General features: G+C 37.9%; 1 long non-coding RNA gene across 3 annotated transcripts in view; it reads right to left on the minus strand.

Moving 5' to 3' along the window:
* Positions 1–24,484, minus strand: part of LOC109491750 — a 105,912-nt gene extending 81,428 nt beyond the window's left edge. Inside the window, exon 1 of one of the 3 annotated variants that reach the window (XR_002145205.2) lies at positions 23,652–24,304. This is a non-coding gene — a long non-coding RNA (uncharacterized LOC109491750). Of the gene's footprint in view, positions 1–23,651 lie in introns of all 3 variants that reach the window. The other 2 variants (XR_006585831.1, XR_006585832.1) reach the window with 2 other exon arrangements.
* Positions 24,485–24,687: the final 203 nt, after the last annotated feature.

The raw sequence follows: 24,687 nt of genomic DNA on the forward strand, positions 1-24,687 counted from the left end.
GGAGAAAACAAAACAGCCAGGAGAGAGTCCCAGTAGGATTTATTACCCAAATGAACATAGCCTGTGGGTTCCAGAAGATTCACATAACTTGCATGTGTCAGGTTGGGTCACTGCATGGATGGTGGGATAATTCTCCAGGTAGAAGTGAGCTAGGTTTTGAAGACCTTCAGTCTGAATATCCCTCAGTTATGAGAATGGATGTCATACAGATTCTGAGCTCAAGAGAGGGGTCTGAGCTGGAGATGAGGATGCAGGAGTTATCGTGTGTAGGTGACCAAGGAAGACATGTGCGTGGAGGAGTTGGGGCTGAGGGCTGAAGAGGGAGGCTTGGGGAACATGACATTTAGAAGATAAAAGAAGAAAGACAGCTTTGGACTCTTGCCCTGGAAAGAGTGTTAGACAACAGTCTGCTGGCCCACACGTGTGGGAAGCCCTAAAAAACTATCTTAAAGAAAAGGGAGAGAGGATCTGAAAGAAGCTGCTCAGATAAAACCACTTATTTCTCTGACTTCCAAAAACATAAACAAAAATCTAAATTGAGTCAACAGAACATACCATGTTCGAGAGAAGTGAGACAAACACACAAGCAAGTGAAACAGAGCTAGAAAGCACCACACACAAACCCACTCCCTCTTGTGTGCTTGGTCCTTGTCCTCCAACTGGGCACTGCAAGCTGGCAGGTTTGAGGTTCACGCTAGAAAAGGACTTTGCAAAGGTAAGATGTTGTGACACGGAATGGGCTGCCTTTAAAGGTCCTGAGCTGCCAGTCCCTGGAGAAGCTAGAGACTGAGGATACTTTGTCAGGGAGGTGTGTGAAGGTACTGTGTGATGGTTCATTTTGTGTGTCCATTTGACTGGGCCAAGGATGTGCAGGTGGGGGCGCCTGGGGGGCTCACTCGGTTCTGTGTCCAACTTTGGTTCAGGTCATGATCTCATGGTTCATGGGTATGAGCCCCACGTTGGGCTCTGTGCTGACAGCTCAGAGCCTGGAGCCTGCTTCAGATTCTCTGTCTCCCTCTCTGCCCCTCCCTTGCTCACACTCTGACTCTCTCTCTCTCTCTCAAAAATAAATAAACATTAAAAAAAAAAAAAAAGGTCATGAATGCCACCTTCTAAAAAGGATGTGCAGGTGGCTGCTCACACATCATCTCCAGGTGTTTCTGTGTGGGTGCTTCCAGAAGAACTTAGCATCTGTCTCAACACACCTAAGAAGATCCGCCATCACCAGTGTGGGCCCCAGGCCGCATCCAATCTACTGAGGGCCCAAACAGAGCAAAAAGGCAGGGACGGGAAATATCTGCTCCTCTGCTTAAGCTGAGACACCCATCTTCTATTGTCCTGGGATTCCAGCATTCCCATTCTCCAGGCCTTTGGACTCAGACCGCAACTCAGCCCTTGGCTGCCCTGGTCTTCAGGCCCATTTTCTTGGTTCTGGAACTTGCAGATGCTACATTGTAGGACTTCCCAGCCTCTGTGAGCCTGTGAGCCAATCCCTTGTGGTGATGTCACTGCAGCCCACTGATTCTCTGTGGGAATGCTGCTGCCTGTCGGGGGGTGGGGGCAGATGATTATGTGTGAATATGTGTGAGTGGTTGTGGACATCACAAAGATTGGAGGGGCACTCTTGATTTTTAGTGATCAGGCACCACGGATGTGAGAAGTTCCACACTGGCTCAATTGATTGCAGAGAAGGTAAACTATGTGATTCTGAGGAAGAACTAATCATACAGCCTCATGAGAGATTGCTAATGCAATGATAGGAAGATTTCAATGAAATATCTACTCCATATAACATTTCGAGAAGAATCAATGATTTAGTAAAAGTTCCCAAAAGCAACTGGGAGTGTGTTGCAATTAACTGAATTTTCCTTGCAGCAGGATGAACATATTCTGTGTAATAATAAAGCTTTTTTAATCACACATATTAGCTTTTATAAAGGATTAAAGAGTTTGCAAGGTAATGTTAATTTTCAAAATTACTTGAAATAGATAAAAAAGAATCATCAAAATTTAGGTGCTTAAAATCTTTATAAGTACTTCGTAGAAAAAAATATTTAATGCCTTTACATTAGAAAAACCAACGGAGCACCAGCAATCTTTAGCAATGTGAATGTGTAGCAAACTTTTGAAAAGCAGCACTGAGCATTTTGGAGATTCATTGCCTTGTTCATTTACCACATTTAGTCACCAAGATTGTAAATGGGACGCTCCACAAATCAGGGAGTACTATTCAGCGCTATTAATACAATTAAGAGCAGTGTTTTAGACTCTGCAGTGACGTTGAAGAAGAGTTTGAATGTCTTAAACATGGAAATAAGGGGATTCTCTAAAGAAAATTGTCTAAAAGATTTTATTTACTATTTGACACTGTTGTTCATATTTTCACTCAAACAATGAAAAAATAAATATTAAAAATCGAAATAGTGTGACATGATATACTTCTTTGATGTGTATTTGAAAAGTTAATGAGATTCTTACTTAAATGCAGAGAACCAAATCAACCTCAGCAAAGCAATGAGAATCATTTGGGGATTTAACCACAGACAATTTATTTATTACTTTAGTCACAGAGGATTTTCAAGTTTCATCTTTGTAGCAGTTAAGATAAGAATGAGCTCAAAGAAAATAAGGGGACAAATCAGTAATACTGTTCAAATAACTAGATTAGCCAAAGAGGACAACAACAACAAAGAACACTACTGCATTCAGATGCTATCACGTAATGACAGGTACAGTCTCTCCTGCAGGGTCCCAGCTAGGACAAGTGGGTGGATGACACACCTGAACTGAGTGACACAAGGAACACGCAATGAATGATTCTCAAAGACAATGTTAGAGACAGAAAAATCACAAGAGGTACTTACTGACACCAGGAAAACCAAGGCATCAGCTAGCTAGCTCCACAATCAAAGTAATCACACTTGTTGACTTAGCGAGTGGGAAAAAACAGAAAATATGTGTGTGGGTCTTGCCCCCAGTTCCTGCCACAGAGCTCTGAAGCCCTTGACATTTCCTGAGTGATAGGATTGATTTTCTTCTAATAAGATGCCTCTCATTGGGCTACCTGATGACTTCAGAATGAAGGCTGAGTACCAGAAAGACCAAGCCATGATTAAAAGCCAGGAACTTTTGCTCCAACTTCCATCCTCCGGGAAGGGGGAAGGAATAATGCAAATCCAATCAATACCCAAAGTGTTATGGTTGGAAAAACTATGTGTGTGTGTGTGTGTGTGTATATATATATATATATATATATATATATATATATATATATTATACTTATATTATTGTATTTCATATTTATATGTATATATATTTGTCACTAGTACTTTTAGGCATTTACACTATGTGCCATGTTCTATAATTAGTGGGTTTGATTATAATGTCCATGTTTTTATTCATTCTGGCGTTACTTCTTTAAAATTACTGAAGGAAGGGCTTAGAAATAATTAAACATACTATAATATGCAATCAGGTAGGAAATTTATTGAAATCCTATGAAATCATTATAAATGTACATCTTGAAAAATGGTTAACGTAGGAAATACCCATACTATAAATCAATGATTAAAAAATACAAATGAAATTATATGTCCAATATGATCCCAAGTATATAAATAAAAATGTACATGACCACAAAAAGACTGGAGGGAACTACAATGAATTATTAATGATGATATAATCTCAGAGTGGCAACATTACTTTTCTTCATATTTTTAAAAACATGACCTAACAAAAGTAGGGATAAGGGACATACCTCACCATCACAGAGGCCATATATGAAAGGCCCACAGTTAATATTATCCTCAATGAGGAAAAACTGAGAGCCTTCCCCTATAGTCAGTAATATGACCAGGATGTCCACTCTCACCATTACTATTTAACACAGTACCGGAAGTCTGTGCTTCAGCAATCAGACAACAAAAAGAAATAAAAGGCATGCAAATCAGCAAGGAAGAAGTTAAACTTTCACTATTTGCAGATGACATGATACTCTATGTAGCAAACCTGAAAGACTTCACCAAAAAATTGCCAGAATACATGAATTCAGCAAAGTCGCGAGATATAAAATCAACCAGCTGAAATCTGTTGCATTTCTATACACCAATAACATAGCAGCAGAAAAAGAAATCAAGGAATTGATCCCATTGCAATTGCACCTAAAACAATAAAATACCTACGAATAAGCCTAATTAAAGAGGTAACAGATCTGTATTCTGAAAAATATAGATGGATTATGAGAGAAATTAAGAAAGACACAAAGAAATGGAAAAGCATTCCATGCTCATGGACTGAAATAATAACCATTGTTAAAATATCTATCCTACCCAAAGCAATCTACACATTTACTGAAATCTCTATCAAAGAGGTTCTGTATTCTCCACAGAGCTAGAACAATCCTAAAATTTGTATGGAACCACAAAAGACCCAAAATAGCCAAAGGAATCCTGAAAAAGAAAAACAAAACTGGAGGCATCACAATTTCAGACTTCAAGCTATTTACAAAGCTGTAATCATCAAGACAGTATGGTACTGGCACAAAAACAGACACTCAGATCAATGGAACAGAACAGAAAACCTAGAAATTGACCCACAAATATATGGTCAACTAATCTTTGACAAAGCAGGAAAGAATATCCAATGGGGAAAAAAAGTCTCTTCAAAAAATGGTTGGGAAAACAGGATGGAGACATGCAGAAGAATGAACCTGGACCAATTTCCTACACCATACACAAAAATTAATTCAAAATGGATGAAAGACCTAACTATGAGACAGGAGACCATCAAAATCCTAGAAGAGAACACAGGCAGCAACCTCTTTGACCTCGGCCAGAGAAACTTCTTACTAGACACAACGCTATAGGCAAGGGAAACAAAAGCAAAAATGAACTGTTGGGACTTCATCAAGATAAAAAGCTTCTGCAGAGATAAGGAAACAACCAACAAAACTAAAAGGCAACCGATGAATGGGAGAAGATATTTGCAAATGACATATCTGATAAAAGGCTAGTATCGAACATATATAAAGAACTTATCAAACTCAACACCCAAAAAACAAACAACCCAGTGAAAAAATGGGCAGAAGACATGAATAGACATTTCTCCAAAGAAGACATCCAGATGGCTGACACATGAAAAGATGTTCAACATTACTCATGATCAGGGAAATACAAATTAAAACCACAATGAGATACCACCACATACCTGTCAGAATGGCTAAAATTAACAACTCAGGATGTTAACGACAGATGTTGACAAGGACGCGGAGAAAGGGGAGCCCTCTTGCATTGTTGATGGGAATGCAAACTGGTACAGCCACTCTGGAGAACAGTACGGAGGTTCCACAAAAAATCAAAAATATAATCATCCTACAATCTGGCAATTGCACTACTAGGTATTTTTACAAAGGATACAAAAATGCAGACACAAAGGGGCATGTGCACCCCCCCCCCAACGTTTATAGCATCACTATCGACAATAGCCAAAGTATGGAAAGAGCTCCAGTGTCCATCAACTGATAAATGGATAAAGAAGATGTGGTATATATCTGATGGAATATTACCCAGACATCAAAAAGAATGAAATCCTGCCATTTACTAGATGTGGATGGAGCTAGAAGAATGTATTATACTAAGCAAAATAAGTCAATCAGAGAAAAACAAATACATCATTTCACTCGTATGTGGAATTTAAGAAACAAAACAGATGATATAGGAAGGGGGTGGAAAGGGAGAGGGAAACAAACCACTGGAGAACAAACTGAAGGTTGATGGAGGGAGGAAGGTGGGGGATGCACTTAGATGGGTGTTGGGCATTAAGGACGGCGCTTGTGATGAGCACTGGGTGTTGCATGTGAATGATGAATCACTGAATTCTACTTCTGAAGCCAATAGTGCACTGTATGTTAACTAGAATTTAAGAAAATGTGTTATGTTACCATCAGAGAAAAATAAGCTATTTTAGTCATTATATAGGCACTATAATTATAATGTTCAGTAAAAGCTCTCTTAATGGGAGTCTCCGTTCCCTTGCTCCATATTCTCCTGATTCTTTCACATACTGAGCACTCAGAGTCAGCATGAAGCTCTCCAGGATGCTCCAGCATTAATGGTCCCAACAGTTAAGTAATGTTTACAAGGGTTGAGCGTTGTTTCCCAAGTTTGTGCATGCCAGCTGCACTTATTATTGCTATGCTGTAATTTAATTAACTAGTATATAAATAGTTGAAATGGGAGCAGGGAAACAAAGAAAGCTGCTGTTTTTAAGAACCAAACTGAAGGTTTTGAAAGGACTCCATCAAGTCTAGTCAGTAGAAGGAAGGAAGGAAGGGAGGGAGGGAGGGAGGAGGGAAGAAGGGAGGTAGGCAAAATTTGCCTTACTGTGTGGGGCTAACAATTTAAAAGAATGGGGTGGGAGGAGGAGAAAAATCTGGAAAGATTCAGCACTCAGATGACTTTGTGTGTTTAAGTTCTCCAACACCCTAAAGAAATGGATGCTGGAAGAGTAAATGCTGTCTTATTGGTATGACTTATTCAAGAAAAATTGTGAATAATCCAGTTAATGAGCTTGTACCAAGAGTCCCGTATCTGGCTCCCGTATCAAAAGATTGGTGAAAAATGCACATTTAGGGTTTTAATTTAAAATAAAATGTTTAAAATCTATGTGTGTTTTCGTTTATCAATTCCCAGCCCAGGTTTTTCACCAATACTGACAGAATAATAGGACAGCAGCCACGTTGTGCTGTGAACGTCTTACATTTAGTCTGGATTAAGCTAGGGTGTGAAGAAGGCAGGATGGGGTCTGTGACCTCGGTTATAATCCTCTGTCTCTCACCCACTAGCTATGGACTTTTGTGCATTGGGCACATCTCTTAACCTCTCAACCTTAATTTCCTTACTTGTAAGTGAGAACTTTTGGGTGAAACATGAATTCAAGTCATTTACACTGAAATAAGAATTCTACTACTTGTTAATAAACATTTATAAAGTAACCACTAAGCTCACAACAATAGAAAAACAATATATTTCAATCATTTATGGTATATAGTATCCAATTAAAAGTAGCTTTGCAGGGAGAATATATAAAAGGGGTATAAATTTAGCCATATCACTTTTTTTGCAAAGGAGAGAAGCAGAAAATCACATTTATAAACTTGAATACATACAATAAATTCATATATCCAGTATTAAAAATCATTGTTAAGACTTTAGGAAATGCATCTCCTTCTCTAAGTTAAATCTGGTGTGAAGCTATTTTATTGCTAAATAATTTAACACAACTGAACTATGAATGCAGATCTATTTCTGAATTGCTCTGGTACCTAGAAAAGTCTCTCAATCATAACTTGCAAAGAAAAAATCTATTTTGTCATTTACTCCCCGCCCAACCCCACCCTAAGGTGTATGAATAATTGAAGAGTTTGTGTGAACATGTTCCATAAATTAACAATTATTATAAACTTGGTAAAGAAGCCAAGTGCCTGGAGTGACCTCCATTCATAGGCCCACTGACTGCAAGGGCCCCACTGACCACCAGGGGGCCCACTGACCACAATGGCCCCACTGACCACAAGAGCTCCACTGACCACAAGGGCCCATAGGGCTGCTGTTAGGGTCTCTGAATCCTGCCAAATTGCCTATTCCCAACAGAGAAAGAAAAACACCCACCCTAAAGTAGTCCAAATGTCCTGGGGTAAAAAAATGCCCCCCAAATATCCCCTTCACCAATTCATGTTTTATATAAAGAGCCAATCAAAAGGCAGTCATCAAGCAGCTGATCATTCTGTTGATAGCAAAGTTCAAACTTAAAACTGAAGTGGCAGAAAAGCACGTTCCAAGTAAAATCCGTTACAAACATTTTCACTCGGGTTCAGCTCATCCAAATGCTTCAAGTATGAACCGGTGTAGGTATTGCATGCAGGGGGGCCCAAAATGATGTGTATTCCACTGTAACATTTCAGTTTTTGACTCTCACATAACATGTCTGTGTAATCATCTTTCACGCTCTGCATTTCAAGAGGTGGCAGCGACAGTGAAAAGAACCTGGAACTTACAGGGACGGTTTGAGTCAAGTTCCTTGTTTTTTTGTTTCATTACTTTGGAGAAGTCACTTGACTTGTTAGAATCCCAATTGTGTACGAAGAAAGCTGAGACTCTAGTATGTAGGTTGCTTGCATTCTAGTGATTAGAGGAATCTAAGAATATAGCAAGTGCTTTGTAAACTCTAGATTCTACCCATCATTTTCCATACTTAAACATTAGTAAGTATTCAGCTATAAATAATGTGTGCCTATTGCTTATTTCCTTTACAAATTATAACCTCCACAACATTTTACACAACTTGCTATAGTTCAGAGAAGAAACTTAGTTTCTTTTTGTGTATATGTGCTTGCTTATTTATTGATTGATGTAATGAATACCAGGAATACCACCTCTTCCCCGCTCAAGTTTAACACTTCCCCCAAACGGCTGATACTCATTCTTTGTCTTTATTCTTAATAACATTTTATCATGCATATATATTTTTAGGGGTATGTTGTTTAAGCTGCCTTTAATTTTTTTTTTTTAAGAGACAGAGACAGGGTGAGTACACATGGCAGAGGAGGAGCAGAGAGAGAGGGGGAGAGAGAGAGAATCTCAAGCAGGATCCACACTGTCAGCACTGGATGTGGAGCTCTAACTCACGAACCCTAAGATCATGACCTGAGCTGAAACCAAGAGTCAGACGTTTAACCAGCTGAGCCACCCAGGTGCCCCAAAGCTGCTTTTAATTTTTAGCGTGTATCCTGCTATATATATGCAGTCTGCTGGAATTTGCTCAAAAAGCTACAGGACTCACTTTGAATGCTATAGTAGTTAAAACAGCACAGGGACAGAGAGATTGACCAACAGGATGGAATAGAGAGTTTTCATCAGATCTACATAAAACTACAATTTAGTTTCTTCATTTATAAGAATTTTTAACTACAAGATCTCTGAGCTTCCAACAGATGAAGTGATTGGCCCAAGGTTACAGAAATACTGAATAGTCCATTTATAGGATTCATACTTTACGTTTGCAGTTTTTATTATAAAAATATATTTGCCTTGCAGTCTATTTTCTTGTGGTGGTAGTGGTTGTTTCAACATCTTTATCGAGCAGCTTACATACCAATAAGTTTATCTGTTGCAATTGTAGAGGTCAGCAATTTTTAGTAAATTCACAAAGCTGTGCACCCACACCACCAGTGATCTCAGAACATTTCCTCACTCCCTCTGGCCCCCTTCCACAGTGTTGCGAGGTGCCCATTCCCAATCATTACTCCCATTTGTAGGTAACCACTGATTCACTTTCTATTGCTTATAGATGTGACTTTTCTGGAAATATGACATAAATAGAATCACACAATATATAGTCTTTTCTGTCTGGCTTTTTCAATTAGCAATAGTATTCTTGAGGTTTTGCCATGTGGTAGCAGGTATCAGTAATTTGTTCCTTTTTACTGCTAAGTAGTATGCCCTTTATGGCTACATCACATGCCATTCAGCAGCTGATGGATATGTGGGTGTTTCCAGTTTGGGACAATGGTAAACAGTACTGCTATAGATATTGGCAAATAACTATTTGGGGGGGGGGGAGCATGTATTTTTATTTGTTTTGTGCAGATACCTAGGATTAGAATTGCTAAATCATATAGTAAAATTATGTTAACTTTTTAAAGAAATTGCAGACTGTTTTCAAAAGCAGGTGTACCATTCCATTCCTCAGGATTGTATGAGGGCTCCAGCTGTGAGTTTGGTCAGCATGATTGTAACCATTCCAGTGGATGTGAAGCTGTACCTTGTTGTAGTCTTAATTTGCATTTTCCAATGGCTAATGATATTTAACATCTTTAAATGAGCTTATTAGTTTGTATGTCTTCTTTGTAAACTGGCTGCTCAAATATTTTGCCAATTAATACAAATTTCTAATTGACTTAATTAGATTGTGTGTGTTGTTATTCAATTGCAAGCATTCATTATGTATGATGAATATAAACCCTTTATCAACTATATTATTTGTAAATATATTCAACAAGTTTTTAGCTTGTCTTTTCATTTTCTTAATTGTGTCTCTTAAAGACCGTAAGGTTTTCACTTTGATAAGATCCAGTTTATCGGTTGTTTCCTTTTGTATCATGCTTTTGGTGTTATACCTAAGAAATCTCTGCTTATCTCAAGGTGTCCTTACTTCTCCTATGTTTTCTTCTAGAAGTTTTATTGTTCTAATTTTTACTTTTGGGCGATGATCAATTTGGAGTTATTTTTGTATATGGCATAAAGTAAGAATAGAAGCTAGTTTTTTCTTTCCTTTTTAAACACAAGATACCCAATTTTTTGAGTCACATTCATTGACTTAAATCTTTTTTTTTTTCAACATTTATTTATTTTTGGGACAGAGAGAGACAGAGCATGAACGGGGGAGGGGCTGAGAGAGAGGGAGACACAGAATCGGAAACAGGCTCCAGGCTCTGAGCCATCAGCCCAGAGCCCGACGCGGGGCTCGAACTCACGGACCGCGAGATCGTGACCTGGCTGAAGTCGGACGCTTAACCGACTGCACCACCCAGGCGCCCCTGAGTCACATTCATTGAAAAGACTATCCTCTTTCCACTGAATTTTCTTGACAGCTTTGTTAAAAATCAACTAACCATAAATATAAGTGCTAGTTCTGGACTTTCTGTTCCATTCCATTGACATAAATGTCTATCCTGATATCAATACCATCAGTCTTGATGACTGATATCATCATACATCGTATAGTGTATGGTGAGCATAAGTCCTCCAACTTTTTACTTTTCTATATTGTTCTGGCTAATATAAGTTCTTTGAATTTCCACATAACTTTTAGGATCGCCTCCTAAATTTCTATTTAAAAAGTCCAATGTGATTAGATGTGCCCTAAGTTCTCTCAGCCATATTTTGTAGTTTTTAGTACATAGGTCACCCACTTCGTTTTTATCCTAAATAATTTATTTTTATTTATCCTAAACAATTTATTCTTTCTGATGATACTGTGCATGAAAATGTTTTTGTAATTTCCTTTCTGTATGGTTCCTTGCTAGTATATAAGAAATGCAATTTATTTTTGTATATTTACTTTGTATCCCCAAAGCTGTTTTTTTAGTTTTTATTTAAATTCCATTTAATATACAGTGTAATATTAGTTCCAGGTGTACAATATAGTGATTCAACACTTCCATACATCACCCAGTGCTCATCACAAGTGCACTCCTTAATGCCCATCCCAAGTGCACCTCCCTGTGGTGACCATTAGTGTGTTCTCTGTAGTCAAGAGTGTATTTCCTGGCTTGTCTCTCCCTCTCTTTTTTTATTCCCTTTGCTTGTTCGTTTTGTTTCTTAAATTCCACATATGAATGACATCATATAGTATTTGTCTTTCTCTGTGTTATTTAGCTCAGCATAGTACTTTCTAGCTCCATCCATGTCATTGCAAATGCCAAGATTTCATCCTTTTTGATGGCTGGGTAATAGTCCATCATATATATACCACATCTCCTTTATCCATTCATCAGTAGGTGGACACTTAAGCTGTTTCCATAATTTGGCTGTTATTGATAGCACTGCTATACACATTGGAGTTCATGTGTCCCTTCAAATCTGTATTTTTGCATTGTCTGGGTAAATACCTAGTAGTATGATTGCTGGATTGTAGAGTAGCTCTACTTTAAACTTTTTGACAAAACTCCATACTATTTCCCACAATGGCTGCACTAGTTGGCATTCCCATCAACAGTGGATGAGGTTTTTTTCCTCCACATCCTCATCAACACCTGTTGTTTCTTGTGTTGTTCATTTTTGCCATTCTGAAGGTGTGAGGTGATATCCCATTGTAGTTTTAATTTATATTTCCCTGATGATGAATGATGTTGAGGATCTTTTCATGTGTCTGTTAGTCATGTGGATGTCTTCTTTGGAAAAATATGTATTCATGCCTTCTGCACATTTTTTAATTGCATTACTTTGTTTTTGGGTGCTAAGTCTGATAAGTTCTTTATAGATTTCGGATACTTTCCCTTTATCAGATATGTCATTTGCAAATATCTTTTTCTATTCAGATTGTTTCCTTCGCTGTGCAGAAGATTGTTTTTTGTAGTCCCAATAGCTTATTTTTGCCTGTATTTCCCTCACCTCAGGAGACATATCTAGATGCTACAGCTGAAGTCAAAGAGGTTTACTGCCTATGTTCTCTTCTAGGATTTTTATCATTTCAAGTCTTATGTTTAGGTTTTTAATCCATTTTGAATTTATTTTTGTGTACGTTGTAAGAAAGTGGTCCATTTCATTCTTTTGCCTATGGGTGTCCAGTTTCCCAACACTATTTGTTGAAAAGACTGTCTTTTTCCCACTGGAGATTCTTTCCTGCTTTGTTGAAGATTAATTGATCATATAATTGTGCTTTATTTCAGGTTTTCTATTCTGTTTCATTGATTTATGTGTCTATTTTTGTACCAGTGCCATACTGTCTTCATGACTACAGCTTTGTAATATAACTTGAAGTCCGGAATTGTGATGATATCTCCAGTTTTGCTTTTCTTTTTCAAGATTGCTTTGGCTATTTGGGGTCTTTGTAGTTCCCTACAAACTTTAGAATTGTTCTAGCTCTGTGAAAAATGCTGTTGGTATTTTGATAGGGATTACATCAAATGTATAGATTGCTTTGGGTAGTACAGACATTTCAATAATGTTTGTTCTTCCAATCCATAAGCATGGAATATCTTTCCATTTCTTTGTGTCCTCTTCAGTTTCTTTCATCAGTGTTGTATAGTTTTCAGAGTACAGATCTTTCACCTCTTTGATTAGGTTTATTCCTAGGTATCTTATTGGTTTTGATGCAATTGTAAATGGGACTGATTTCTTAATTCATCTTTCTGCTGCTTCATTATTGGCATATAGATCCAAAGTTGATTTTAATACATTGCTTGGTTCTATTTAAATTAGTTAACTTCAAGTTTATCTCATTCATTTCCTATTTATTTTGCTACCATTAGTTTTTGCTTCATATTTTTTCATATACCTACATTTCATTAGAATTGATTAAATTAACTCCATGCAATTGTACAATATTTTGTGCAAATATTCTGAATAAATGTGTGATTCTTAATAGCTTTTTTCCCTGGGTGTTATCCAAGAAGTTCATTCATATCAATTTAATTTATACAAATTAAAATCATGTGGGTAAAGGCATCAAATACTATTCTTCAATATCATTACAAATATAAATGTGTACTTATTTTGTGGTCAAAAATAAACTCAGTAAAGTGTGCATTTTTTGAGAATATAATTATTTGTGCTTCGGTTGTGAGTTCAGTCTCATAATTATTTGTGCTTCCTCTAGTGTTAAAATAAACTCATGTACAACTTGATAACTTAGTTTAACTTAGAAGTTATGTTCAGAGATGCTGTGGTCTGTTGACACATATATAAATTTGTCATCATGTACTGAATAATATTCTAATGCAGCATTTTCCCAAACTGTTTGATAAGAATGTTTTTGGTTATGAATAAAGAACGCCTTAAGCAAGTAAGTTTGGAAAATTACAGGATAGCAAAGTTAAATAGCTCTTGTTTCTGAGGGACGTCTCAAAGCATTTGTTAATATAGACCACACCTCTCAAGAGGAAAATGCATCGTGTTTTTTTCTTGCCACATACAATTTCAAATTCAGCAAAGGTTTTTAGGCAAAAAGCAGCTATGCCTTAGTGGCCCCTCAGTCTTCAACTTTGTTCTCCAGCCCCATAAATCTAAACTAAAATATTCACTGATTTCTCTGCACCTAGTGCCTTCCTCTTCCCAGGCAAAGTCTGGGTTCCGTGTCTTGCCCCATCCCACCAGTCGGCACAAACCCAGAGGATGAAGCGACTCAGGAAAGAACATCAGCTCAGTTCACTGACTCTCCCTTCACCTGGATTTTGTCCCTTACAGCCCTCATTGGGTCAGCAGCCATCTAGTATTGAAATTTGTGTTTTAATTCATCTTTCCAAATTGTTTTTATCACGAAGACTGGATTATCACAAGCTGTTGCACACTATTCAAAATCTTGTCTATCCGAAGCAAATATGCGAGGAAAGTAAAATAGCACCTATAAATATTGAAAAGTAGGAGAAAACCCTGAATCTCTGATGATATTATTTTGAAAACACCAATGATCAATCTAAAAACCAACTAGAAATAAGGTGGCCAGTGACAAAAGATGCAGGCAGCTCTGTCTCCCACATGTTGTCCCTGGCTGCTCAGAAACCATAAGGGACCATTATGGGACCATAAGGTCCCCATAAGGGACCATTAATAACAGCAAAACAACAAAACCTCAGCAAGACACACATAGATTCTTGAAGGAGAAAATTAAACTGCTGCACTAAAAGGAATAGGAAATGACTAAGAGAAGTTAATAAACATTTGAATAGAAGAAATAATAAAGGGCAAATGGTCAACATGTTAAGATGCATTTGAATACGTGATTTAAACAGATATTTCTATGCCACGTCTAATATTTAGCACATTTATTTATTTAAAGCATAGCTAGGTATGTGAGTTAAAGATGTGGAAAAGATGGTGAAATTAGTAAACACAGATTCTCCATAAATGTAGTGGGGCCCCTCTGTTTAGAGTGTAATACCTCAGAATCCAAATGGGTTGAGACATGAACAGATGTTTCACACAAGAGAAAAAATAAATTTATAAAAAAGTATAGAGTGAAATATTTTCATTAGTTATCAAAATTTATAAATTGAATAAATTAATAGGAAGATACTACTTATCATTTATCACACCAATTTAGCAAAAATTGATTTAGCACATATAATACTGTACATACATGAGTGTATGTGTGAAATGATAAGAATTTGGAGAAATTAAGCATTATGATACACAGTAACTGTGTAAATTTTACAAACTATTTGGAAGCAATTTATATATCAAGAGTCATTTAAAAAATAGCTCCCTTACTAATTATCTTGGGCGAAAGTCCAGTTTTTTTAAATTTATTTTGAGAGAGAGATAGCAGCAGACAGGGGAGGGGGGAGAGAGAGGGAGAAGGAGAGGGAGAGGGAGAGGGAGAGGGAGAGGGAGAGGGAGAGGGAGAGGGAGAGAGGGAGAGAGGGAGAGAGAGGGTGAGAGGGAGAGAGGGAGAGAGGGAGAGAGAGGGAGAGAGAGGGAGAGAGAGGGAGAGAGAGGGAGAGAGAGGGAGAGAGAGGGAGAGAGAGGGAGAGAGAGGGAGAGAGAGGGAGAGAGAGGGAGAGGGAGAGGGAGAGAGAGAGAGAGAGAGAGAGAGAGGGAGAGAATGAATCCCAAGCAGGCTCCACACTGTCAGCACAGAGCCTGATGCAGGGCTTGAACTCACAAACCGCGAGAACATGATCTGAACCAATACCAAGAGTCAGCCGCCTAATCAAATGAGCCACCCAGGCGCCCCAGGCTTACTATTATGAATAGTGCATTCAGTGTTTTTTCTTCATATTTATCACATTTAGAAAACAATATCTAAAAACTTCTTTAAAGTTTCTGATGGTAACAAAATGCCAGTTCAGTGCTACATTCTCAGTACCTAGTGCACAGCAAATTATAAGGACCTAAAAAATATTTTTGAATGAATAGAGTACCTGATTCACATCTTCTCAATAAAACATTATACATTTAGGATAACTGAAAAGCCTAAGTAGCAATATAAATATATGTTGCAATAAGCAAATAGGATATAAACTTTTATGTATCTTCTATGTATACTGTCATTAATAATATATATATATATATATATATATATATATATATATACATATACAAATAATGGAAGAAACAATATTAAGGTAAGTTCAACTATGAAAGGGTGATACCAAGTTATTCATCATGAAATACTGGAAAGTCATAACTGAAATGAATCTCAGTTTCCTGATCTGTTACACATGAATGAATTTATAGTTACAGAGGCACATAGGAGGAGGTGAGTCAGATAATATATATAAAAACCATTTTACAAATTACAAAGATCTTCACAAATGATAAGCAGTAATTTTCATGATTCACCATGAGTTATGATCTCCACTGATTACTAGTATTTGTATGTTGTGAATGAGTGACTATTTCATCTGTGGCTTAACGACTTCCCTCGAAAAATAGGAACCAACATTTGAAAGAAGTAGAAAAAGAAGGAGGAGGAGGAGGAGGAGGTGGAGAAGGGAGAGGAGAAAAATAAGAGATAATTAGATTTATCATCTAGTTTGTCATCTATTTTGCTCTTTTAAGAAATTAATAATAAATTAGGCATGCTGTATATGTCAATGAGTTTCAAATTTTCAAATCTGGGTCAAAGATTTAGTGTGTGTGTGTCTGTGTGTGTGTGTGTGTGTGTGTGTGTGTGTGTGTGTGTGTATGGAAATATAGGGAACTGTTTTAAGGAAAACCCAACAACTACTGAAGTGAAGAATCTTGTGTCTCATAGTTTTCATGTCATTAGATTCTCATAATTCTCATTTGCAAGATTATTTTAGAAATATTGAGCATGCCTTGAGTATGGCTATGATGAAGATGATATTAGAGAAATTAAACTCTATTAGATAGACATTTTGGTTATTAAGCAATATTTTCAGATGGTTTAATTTTTCCCATTAATTCTGGGCACTAGATATTGAATACCATTGTACAGGTTTAATATATTTTATATTTTTTATAGTTATTATTTTAAATGGTGATAGTGCATAGTAACTGGGCAGTTACTGCATGCTAGACACTTTCATAAACAGTAAAGATAAGGTGTGAGCCAAAAAATGTTTCTACTAATTAGAAACCGACATCTGAACACATTAATATTAGCAAATCTAGCTATTCAGAACAAGAAACTACAAAATGAAAGGAATCTCTGGAGCTTCTATTTATATTTATAATATTTATAAATACAGACAGAAATAAGTTGTTCAACAGATGAGTCTCTCTTCCCCAAATTATTACAGTTTTCACTTGGCATTTAGTAGAATTCATTATTTATTACAATATAAATTCCACTCTCTGCTCCATAGGGATTGGTCCAGCTGCATCCCCTGCCATTAGCATCCATAATATCTGGTGCATAACATGGCACACTGGTATGTGCTCAATAACACTATATATATATATATACATATATATATTTATATATATATGTATATATATATATACACACACAAACACCACACACACACATATATAGTGGTTAATAACATTATTTTGCAGAATAGGTTTGTTGTCATTTGTTTAGCCCTCTTAACTTTTACAAATGATGAGAATATGAAATTCAGTGACAAATTTCAAAGAAAAGACCAATAATTCGATCAATTCAGTAACATAGACACAACACTTGAGGGAGTAATCTCTGTGTACAAGCAGAGTGCTAATGGTTTCTTACACAGAAGGTCTGTTTTCTGGTAATATTTACACCATGTCATTTTTTTTCTGAATCTAAACACTACAGTCAATTTAAAAATCTGGATTACAATTAGAACCCATTGGGAAATAATCTACCAAATGAATCATAGTACTTTTAGTTCAGATGAAAACTGGATTAATATACAGATTCTTCTCTAGTCAAAAATGTCCAATATGCAGCAGGTATGTCCAGTTGCCTGATAAAGACATGACCATATGTGTGTGTGATTAACTATATGAGTACTTTTTTCTCAGAGCATATGTGGATATTCTTTTAGAAGTCAATTCACTAAACTGATATTTCTTTTCCAATTCTCACAATATAACTATAGACTAGTTTGGGGTGCCTGGGTGTTTCAGTTGGTTAAGCATCCAACTTCAGCTCAGGTCATGATCACAGTTTGTGGGTTCAAGCCCTGTGTCAGGTTCTGTGCTGACAGCTCAGAGCCTGGAGCCTACTTCTGGTTCCGTCTCTCCCTCTCTGTCCCTTCCCCACTTGCAGTCTGCCTCTCTCTCTCCCTCAAAAATAAACAGTAAAAAATTTTATAACTATAGACTAGTCTACAATCTTGAGAACAGTAAATTATGGGTGAGGGAAGCCCTAGAAATAACTAAGGAGACACATTCAGTTTACTGTGTATCAAGGTGCTATTCACATTAGCAGGAGTAGAAATACTGTTGCCATTTTATTGCAGAATAATGCTTCTGTTCTCAGGGGATTTAGATGATGAGTAGCTCTTGGGAATTGAAGAGTCTTCAGGACTGTTCTAATTATAACATTCCGTATTTTTGCAACCACCACAGAGTTTAGACTTTAAGTTTACAAAGACATCACTCAATGACCTTACCTAGTAAGTTTCCTTTGTAGACCATATACCACCATCAGGACACTCAGTTCAGATTAGTAAAATGTTGTCTTTTGTTTTGTTTTGTTTTTCTTCATAAGTGTATTCTTTAATCCCCATCCCCCCATCCTCCCACCCCCTGGTGATCATCATAGTGTTCTCTGTAGTTATTTCTATTTCTGTAGTCTATTTCTTGGTTTGCCTCCCTGTTTTTCCTTTGCTCATTTGTTTTGTTCCTCAAATTCCACGTGTGAGTGAGATCATACAGTATTTGTCTTTCTCTGACTGACTTATTTCATTCGGCATTATATTATACTCTTTAGCTACATCCATGTCATTGCTAATGGCAAGATTTCATTCTTTTTATGGCTGAATAATATTCCATCCATTTCTTCTTTATCCATTCATCTATCAATACACACTTGGGCTATTTCCATAATTTGGCTATTGTAAACAATGCTGCAATAAACACGGGAGTGCATATGTCCCTCTGAATCAGTGTTTTTACTTGTGAGGTAAATACCCAGCAGTGTGATTCCTGGATCACAGGGTGGTTCTATTTTTAATTTTTTACAAAACCTCTATACAGTTTTCCACAGTGGCTGTACCAATTTGCATTTCCACCAACAATGCAAGAGGGCTCCCCTTTCTCCGTGTTCTTGACAACACCTGTTGTTTCCTGTGTTGCTAATTTTAGCCATTCTGACAGGTGTGAGGTGATATCTCATTGTGGTTTTGATTTGCATATCCCTGATGATGAGTGATGTTGAGCATCTTTTCATGTGTTTGTTGGCCATCTGGATGTCTTCTTTGGAGAAATGTCTGTTCATGTCTTCTGCCCATTTTTAATTGGATTATCTGCTTTTTGGGTGTTGAGTTGTGTAAGATCTTTATATATTATGCATACTAACCCTTTTAGAATTTACCATTTGCAAATATCTTCTCTCATTCAGTACGTTGCCTTTTAGTTTGTTAATTGTTTCCTTCACTGTGCAGAAGATTTTTATTTTGATGTTAGTCCCAATAGTTTATTTTTACTTTTATTTCCATTGCCTCAGGAGACATATATGGAAAAAAGTTGCTACAAGTGATGTCAGTGAGTTTACTGCCTATGCTCTCTGCTAGGAATTTTATGGCTTCAGGTCTCACATTTAGGTCTATAATCCGTTTTGAATTTATATTTGCAAACAGTGTAAGAAAGTTGTCCAGTAGGGGCTCATGGATGGCTCAGTCGGTTGAGCGTCCCGATTTCAGCTCAGGTCATGATCTCACAGCTTGTGGGTTCAAGCCTCGCATCAGGCTCTGTGCTGACAGCTCAGAGCCTGGAGCCTGCTTCAGATTCTGTATCTCCTTCTCTCTCTCTCTCTCTACCCCTCCCTGCTCATGCTCTGTCTCTCTTTGTCTTTCAAGAATAAATAAACATTAAAAAAAATTGTTTTAAAGAAAGTTGTCCAGTTTCATTCTTCTGCACATTGCTGTCCAGGTTTCCCAGCACAATTTGTTGAAGAAACTGTCTTTTACCTTTGGATATTCATTCCTCCTTTGTCAGAGACTAACTAACCATTATACTTGTGTGTTCATTTCTGGGTTTTCCATTCCACCATGGATCTATGTGTATTTTTATGCCACTACCATACCCTTTGAATAATGACTGCTTTGCAATATAACCTGAAATCTGGAATTATGATACCTCCAGTTTTATTTTCCTTTTTCAAGTTTGATTTGGCTATTCAGAGATCTCTTGTGGCTCCATACATATTTTAGGATTTTTGTTCTAGTTTGTGAAAAATGCCATTGGTATTTTGATAGAGATTGCATTAAATCTGTAAAATACTTTCGGTAGTATTGACAGTTTAACAATATTTGCTCTTTCAATCCATAAGCATGGAAAGTCTTTACATTTCTTTGCATCCTTTTCAATTTCTTCCATAAGTGTTATGTAGTGTTCAGAGTACAGGTCTTTCACTTCTTTGGTTAAGTTTACTCCTAGATATTTTATTGGTTTGGGTACAACTGTAAGAGAGATTATTTTCTAAATTTCCCTTTCTGCTGCTTCATTATTAGTGTATAGAAATGCAACAGATTTTTTAATGAAAGTTTTCTCTTTAACAATATATACGGTTTCTGGGACAAAGTTCAGAATAGAAAACAAGGTAAGAACTTTGAATTAGATTAATTTTGAATTCTTAGTTTTGGTTTACCCAAGGATATAAGGTGATCACCTTCTTAAGGCATTTGGTATTATCTTGTAATGTTGAAAAATCACATACACTTCATCCTAGTAATTCTAATTATAGGTATATGCCTGAAGGAAATTCTAGCACATATGCAAGAAGACTTGTCCAAGAACATTGATAGTATTCTTCTTACTAGCAAAATGGTGAAACACCAAACCCCAAAAGTCTGTTGATAGGAGAAGAAATAAGTAAGTTGTGGTTTATTTGCACAATGGAATAGTATACAATAGTAAGAGTGAATGAACTACAGCTGCATGTAACAACATAGGGGAATCTTAGAAGCATGATGTTGAGTGAAAAACACCACACTTCTCCAGGCTTCATATAGTATGATACCACATTTTATAAAGCTCAAAAACAAATAAAGCTAAACAGTACATTATTTAAGCACATATATGCATGTAATAAAAATATAAGGAATGAAAGTGATAGAATTATAAACCAAAATTTCAGAAGTCATTACCCACAATGGCGGAGAGAGGAGGCTGGATGAGGGAGGAACATGTAAGTACATAAGAGTTATTGGTAATGATACAGGACCTGATTTGGATTGTTGATTGTGATTAACTGTTAATCACATGCTTTATTCTTTGTATTTATTCTTTAATATCAATCAAATACTATGTTAAAAGAAAAAATATATATAAATAATTTTAAAATATGATTAAAAATTGACTAAATACTATGGATTATCCAGTAAATATTATTCTCCTCTAGTAATTTTAAATAAATATGTAGTCTTTTCATTTACTTATTTATTTATTCTCCCCTTACTGTAGAAATACAGAGTCAGGCACTATGCTAGCTAGGTACTAGGGATTCAAAGATAGTCACCATCCTTAAGTACCTTATCTGGTAAAAGAAGTTTAACAACACGACTGCAATTCTCCATGAATAGGAAGGATAAATAAAATGTTGCATAAAAATGATTAGAACATAGTAACTACTTGAAAATATTAACTATTAATAATATCAATATTAATAATATTAACTAAAATTATTATTGCTATTACTGTTGCTATTTGAGTGGGGTGGGAGGAGTAGCCTTGAGGACACAGAGGCTGAGCACTTATATTCTTCAAGTAGTACACTTTTTCTCTTGCTAACCCAAAGTGTATACAATAATGGATGTTTCTGTTTCATACGGCGCCTCTGAGTAAGCAAAATGTGAAAGGTAAGAGAACAAAGCAAACCAAAGACTATTTAATCTAAGCTCTACACCACACTGCCCGTTCTTTTAATATTTACTCTCTTTATAAATGTTTGCTCTTCACGTTGCTCTGATAATTCTAAGAATGCAATTTCCTCACAGAGCTCTACTTATCTTTAGAAAAGCAAAACTAGACATAGTTTATAGGCCAAATGGGAGAACAAAAAAACAATACATATAACTGAGAGATTTTCAACTCTGCCTCCTGAGTCACACAGCTCTAATCCAACAGCCGCCTCTTAAAGTCCTGGGGGTAAACTAAGGCCCCTCGTCAGATGAAGGAATCCACACACATCAACTGATGGTGTTTTAGCCTGGGATTAAAATTGGGAGTATAAATACAGTCTGCTAAGTAAAGAATATTAAAGCAAAAAAGAAATTAAACTTTTTAGAGAAAGTTATACACTTTTGTACATTCTTACACAGAACAATTGCCACCACTGTATAAAGTAGCTCATGGCCAAAACTATTTTACTCAGGTCTCAGTGGACAACATTACCCAAGGCCTGAACCATATAAAACCAAGAGTTTAGATGCTAGATGCCCACACGAATCACACAGGTTTAAAATCAAGTCTTCAACCCAGTAATGCTGATCACTGGAAATTTCAAAACTATCTCCGCCCAATGAGTAATTTAAACAGAGAAGCAAACATAGCCCTCGACAGAGGTTCCCCCATGAGCAGCCCTGTGGACACCCGCTGCTCCCGGCCACCTGCTGCTTCCTGACTCAAGTTAAAGACTGAAATGAGTGGCTAATTCCACTACAGGGAGCAGCTCGTCATACAAAGCTCCCTCACAGAGTGAAGTTCTAGCCAAAGCATGAGTGCTCAGATCCTCTGTTTTACTGGAGTCAGGGGCAAGAAAGGGCTCTCATTTCATCTTTCTTATCTTTCCTTACCTTTCTACAAATAGCCCAAAACAAAGGGGAAATAATCCCTCTAGTGGTAAAATATATCAACAGCAAAGCACAGGCTGAGGTGGCCCAGCTAGAGTTGCCTGACTTTGATTGCAAAAGGTAGACAACATTCAGAACTGTGAGGCAGGCAGGCAGGACATGCATGCCAGTGATTTTCGTCATCAGATAAAATACAGATGTCCAGTCAAATTTGAAATAGTGAATATTTTCTGTATAAGTATGATCCATGCAATATTTGGGATATACTCATGAAAATATTTGTTGTTGCTTATCTGAAATTCAAATTTAATTGGTCATCCTATACTTTATGTGCGAAATCTGGAAATGATACTAACAATGGATTTCAACAATTACAGCAGCAGTGTCTGACTGAGCTCCAAACAGAAATCCCGTGATCACCATATTACTCAGCAAAAATGGTTCGATACACGCCCATGATGCATATGGCCTCCCCGACACAGTCCAAATTCACAGAATACTAGAATTAATTCAGTTAGAAAATATGTTGCACCTTTGAAGCTTGTAGCATAAAGTTGCATGTTAAAATATCTCATCATTTCTGTTGCTAATATATTCAGATGACTTTTCTTTTTTGCTTAAAATTTTTATTTTGCAAAATTAACAGACAACTACATTACATTATTTTGAAAGCTAGGAAAGGCAAACTAGAAAACAAAGCCTTATAACTATTCCCACCAACCTAGAGAAATATTGATACCAGATGACTTTTCGATATACAGGTATAAGTTCACGCCTTATTTATTTATTTATTTTAAAGGGGGGGGTAGATTTTGAGTAGGTAAAAGGGGCAGAGAGGGAGAATCCCAAGCAGGCTCCACGTAGACCCCAACTTGGGGCTCAAACCCACCAACCATGAGATCGTGGCCTGAGCTGAAATTGAGTCTGACGCTCTACTGAGTCCCCCAAGAGCCCTGCGTGCCATTAATGACTGCTTTTTCATTAATGTATTCATTCTTAAATAGGACTTTACCCACATGGAACTTACCTTCCCGTGGAAGGAGATGAAGTTACAAATAAAAATATCCATGAGAGAACCCATGACGCGAAGGAAAATGAAGCCAAGCAGGAGAGAGGGTGTTGGGAGCCGGGGTGAAGCGCGGTGTTTATGTCAGATGATGACGGCCTATACCCGCCCCCTCAAACAGGGACACAAGAGGAGGCCGGGAGTCAGCGCTGGAAGCAGTCCTCTCAGTGACCGGTTTTACCTCAGGGAACACAGAAGCTTCCGGAAAGTAAGTCCTGCGCGTGCGCAGCTGGACGCAGCCCGGCCGCAGGGAGGCCCGAAGCCTTCGGGCGGGCGATGCCAGCGGCCAAGCTCGGGGGTGACACACTCCGCAGAGCCAGCGAACAAGCAGGGGAAGGGACACACGACCCCAGCCCTCAAGGGCCTTCCTGCGGCGACAACCGAAGCTTGGTATTTGTGCGGGAGATTATACCCTCCCACCCCCAGGGCGAAGCAGTGCGCATGCCTGCCGCCGCCAGTCTTCCCAGCAGGCTGTGCGGGCCGGCGCGTGACCCGCCTATGACCCGGAGAGCCGAGTAGGCAGGCACCGTGCGGAGCCGGGGGAGGACTTGGACCCGCATCCGGATCCGGAGCCGGCGTGCAGCTGGGTTCTCACCCTGGGCAGCCACGTCCGCGCTGGCAGGCAAGTACTCCGAGTGCGACAGTGCGAGAGTCTGTCCTTTAAGTGCGGGGGTCGGGCACCTGGGGGCAGCTGTTAACCCTCTGGTTCAGCTCAGGTCATGACCTCTCGGTTGGTGGGTTCAAGTCCCGCTCAGGTCATGACCTCTGGGTTGGTGGGTTCAAGTCCCGAGTCAGTTGAGCCCCGCTCGCCTCTCTCTCTCGCTCCCTCCCTCCCTCTGTTCCTGATGGGATTCTCTTTCTCTGTCCCTCACTTACGCCCTTTCTGTCTGCCTGTCTGTCTGTCTGTCTCTCTCACAAAATAAAAATTAGAAAAAACTTAAAGTGCCGGGTTTGCTTCTCAGCCTTTGGGCAAAGATGGAGCCGAAGGGACTTGGAG

Source organism: Felis catus, chromosome D1 (genome assembly GCF_018350175.1).
Source record: "Felis catus isolate Fca126 chromosome D1, F.catus_Fca126_mat1.0, whole genome shotgun sequence".
Taxonomy (NCBI): Eukaryota; Metazoa; Chordata; class Mammalia; order Carnivora; family Felidae; genus Felis; species Felis catus.